General features: G+C 42.3%; 1 protein-coding gene and 1 pseudogene across 6 annotated transcripts in view; one reads left to right on the top strand and one right to left on the bottom strand.

Annotated features, from left to right (window-relative positions):
• Positions 1–4,110, top strand: part of Phactr4 (phosphatase and actin regulator 4) — an 87,656-nt gene that overhangs the window by 16,685 nt on the left and 66,861 nt on the right. The gene's annotated exons all lie outside the window — the stretch shown is intronic.
• On the bottom strand, positions 1,582–2,717 carry LOC106149715 (annotated as a pseudogene).

The following is a 4,110-nucleotide window of genomic DNA, read 5'->3' on the forward strand; positions in this document are numbered from 1 at the left end:
ACCAGCTTGGGTTACAAAGTCAGTCTGAGACCAGCCTGAACTGCATAGCGAGACCCTGTTTCAAAAAGACCAAAAAAAAAAAAAAAAGTATACAAGGATTAATGAAGGGCCAGGGATATAACTCAGTGGTACAGCACCTGCCTGGCAAGCACAAGGTCCTGAGTTCAATTCCCAGCACCAAAAAAAAAAAAAAAGATTAATGAGGAGAGGGTTGGTATCTTTGCACTTGCTTGCCCTTTTCTCCTTTTTTCTATGCCCTCCTTCCCTCCCTCCCTTTCTTCCTTTCTTCCTTCCATATGTGTTGGAGAGTCAGTCTTGGTGTATTGTCCTGGCTAGCCTTGAACTTCTAGGCTCAAGTGATCTTCCTGTCTCAGCCTTCCAATACACAGTCACTTTTAAGTCAGTGATTGTTTGATTTTCCCTTCTGTCTAAAAGTGGATTATGTAATGGATGGTTCTACTGTAGTATGTTTGTAGTTCTCCACTGACCATTCCCAACCAGTTCTCACTTATTTTGGAGCTCGCAGGAAATAAAAGCAGGTGGCAATATTTTCTGAGAAGTGAGAATGCATACTTAATGATGTGAATATTTCCATGGATGGTAAGTATCTTGTGAACGTTGATATTCTTGGTGTGATCATTAATGGCATGACACATTTGTAATTTAATGCTGTCTGCCAAATATAGCACATTCAGTTATTTTCTTTGGAAAAATAGGTATAATTTAACTGCCTTAACTGTTAGGTTCATTATTCATTGTTAAAGAGTATCTCTAAAGTTCTCAGATTCCCCAGGCGTGGTGGCACATGCCTGTAATTCCAGCACTTGAGAGGCTGAGCCAGGAGGATCACTGTGAGTTCAGAGGCATTCTGGAGTCTATAGTGAGTTCAAGGTCAGCCTGAGCTATAGAGAGAGACCCTGTCTCAGTTATTACATACATACATACATATCTACGTGTATACATACATACTTACGTATAGCATCCTCAGATATTTTTTTTTCTGGTACCAGGACTCAAACTCAGGGCCTCACACATCCCCAGCCCTCTCAGATTCTTTTTGTTTGTTTGTTTTTGTCTTTTTGAGACAGGGTCTTGCTATGCAGTTCAGTCTGGCCTTGAGCTCACTTTGTAGCCCAGGCTGGCCTCGAACTCACAACAATCCTCCTGCCTCAGCCTCCTGAGTGCTAGGATTACAGGCATGTGCCACCACGCCCAGCTGGTTTTTTTGTCTTTTTGAGACAGGGTCTTGCTATGCAGTTCAGGCTGGCCTTGAGCTCACTTTGTAGCCCAGGCTGGCCTCGAACTCACAACAATCCTCCTGCCTCAGCCTCCTGAGTGCTAGGATTACAGGCATGTGCCACCACGCCAGCTGGTTTTTTTGTCTTTTTGAGACAGGGTCTTGCTATGCAGTTCAGTCTGGCCTTGAGCTCACTTTGTAGCCCAGGCTGGCCTCGAACTCACAACAATCCTCCTGCCTCAGCCTCCCGAGTGCTAGGATTTCAATTGTACGCCGCCACGCCCAGCTCAGATTCGTTTTTTTGTTTGTTTGTTTGTTTGTTTGTTTAATGTGTATTAGTGATTTATAGGATTGGAATTTTTCCAGGCAATATTTTTCTTGGTAGAAAAAAATGACTTCATTTTCAAGTTGTAAGTAGCATTAAAATATTTATAGAGTGGTATCGTATTCAATCTACTTGACTATACTCTGACAATCAAAGTGATGGGCTCAATTTCCCATTTGTTAAGTAAAGATACTTGAAGATGAAGATTACTGGGAACATAAGGGCACATTTTTTGGGTTCCTTGTGCTGTTGTTATTCTAGTGAGGAAGCCAGTACGGTCACAGACCATCAGTCTTTGACCACTGAATCTCATATATTTGTTCAAAGAGGGGTTCGAACAGTATACTCGAAAAGAAAGAAATTCCATTTTTTTGCTTATCTTTATTAAACTTGAGATGTTCCTTCAGAGTTAACTTTTGTAACAAGATTACAACAAGCAGGGCCTTGTGGTGCACACCTATAATACTAGCACTTGAAAAGCTGAGGTAGGAGGATCCCTGCGAGTTCAAGGCAGGCTAACTGACATGGCAAGACCCTGACTCCAAAAAAAAGGCAATTCAGGTTCCTGGGATTATGTTGTATCTACCTAATACTTTTATTTATGTATTTATTTTGACAGATTTCATTTAATTTTTCATGTGTAATAAACCCTATGTTGTAGCTAGTGCTAGAGCTTGAGTCCTCTGGACATAGCCTGTGGCGTGGGTTTTCACAAGGTGGTCAGTGAATTCCTGGTAGCGAGACTTGGTGAGCACAGTGTCTTTCCAGAGGTCGGGGGTCAGAGAGCTGCAGGTCTTGGAGATGGCATCAAAGGTGGCCTTGGCGCAGTTGCCCAGAGTGGCCGTGCAGCCCCTGACCGAGGTGTAGCAGTCATCAACGCAGCCAGCAGCAGCAGCTTCTTGGGCACAGGGGCTGAGATGATGCCAGTGCCTGTGGGAGCAGGGATCAGACGCCCCGACACAGAGCGACCGCAGCCTGCCACCTCACAAGGGACAGTGTGGGGCTTGCGGGTCTTGTTCCCCGAGTATCCTCTCCGCATGAGAACCCTTGGAGCTTGAAATGATTGTGTAGTATTTGGAGGATCATGCATCTGAGGTGAATCCTGAAGGGACTCATAGCCATAGGTTGTCTGCCAACAGCATCCTAGCATTTGGAGCAATAAGTCGTTTCTTTTTTTTTTTTTTTTTTTTTGTTTTTTTTTTTTTTTTGGTTTTTCTCTGGTACCAGGAACCGAACTCACGACCTTGCGCTTGCCAGGCAGGCGCTTTTGCCACGGAGCTAAATCCCCAGCCCCAATAAGTCGTTTCTTAACTAAGCGGGACGGTCTAGTCTGTGCACCATGCTACCACAGAATACTACTGTGTTGCTCAGATCAACTGCTTTTTTAAAGTGAATGATTTACCCATTTAAAGTGTATGGGTAGTGTTTAGTATGTTCACAAATTGTATAACCATCACCCCAATAAATGTTATGGTATTTTCACTACCTCTCCTCCCAAAATCCCTGTTCCCTCTTCAATCTCCCTATCCTCTCCAGCTGTAGGCCACCATTTACGTTCTATCTTTATAGACTTGCCTAATGCAAATGTTTCACAAAATTGAATCAAGGGATGTGTGGTCCTTTGTAATTGGCTTCTTTCATTTAGGAAAATGCTTTTAACATTTACCCATGTGGTGTATCAGTAGTTCATTTCTTTTTATTCCTGAATAATAATCCATTGTATTCATTTTGTGTATTCATCAGTTGGTAGATATTTGGGTAGTTTTTACTTTTTAGCTTTTATGAATGGTACTGCCATAAACATTTGTGTATAAGTTTTTAGATGGACATATATTTTTATTTCTCACTGGCATTTATGGAAGTGGAATCCTGGATCACGTGGTAACTGTGTTTAACTGAAAACTCTTTTCCATACATGCAAGACTATTTAACATACCACCATTCCATACATGCAATACTGTTTAACATACCACCAGCAGTGTATGAGGGTTCTAGTTTCTCCTAACCCTTGACAACACTTGTACAACACTTGTACCCATTTAATTAATGTAATTTTCACTTGTATTCCCCTGGTGGCTAATGATGTTGAGGATCTTTTCATATGCTTGTTAGCTATTTGTATATCTTTAGAGAAATGACTACTCAGGTCCTTCGTCCAATTTTTAAATTGCCTCCCCCATCTTGCTGTGTTGCCCAAGCTGATCTCAAATATATGAGCATAAGTGATTTTCCTGCCTCAGCCTCCCAAGTGGAGAGATTACAGGGTATGCTATGCCCAGTTTGGTTAGCAGTTTTTAGATGATACCACCAGTAGGTCCCATGATCCAGGACTCTTTCCTGCATGTAATTTACTATGAAGTGGTTTCCCTGACATGCCACAATGTAATGTGGGGTGATCCTTGCTGTCGGTCATATATTTCCTAAGCTCTCCTGTAGTGATGTTCTCTGCATCCTTGAGGGCAGGAAAGGCAAACTTACACTAGAAGTTTGTGATTGTTTTGTTTTGTTTTGAGACGGGGTCTTGCTATGCAGTTCAGGCTGGCCTTGA

The sequence above is a fragment of the Chinchilla lanigera genome, unplaced genomic scaffold (genome assembly GCF_000276665.1).
Source record: "Chinchilla lanigera isolate Chin_1 unplaced genomic scaffold, ChiLan1.0 scaffold00051, whole genome shotgun sequence".
NCBI classification, from domain to species: Eukaryota; Metazoa; Chordata; class Mammalia; order Rodentia; family Chinchillidae; genus Chinchilla; species Chinchilla lanigera.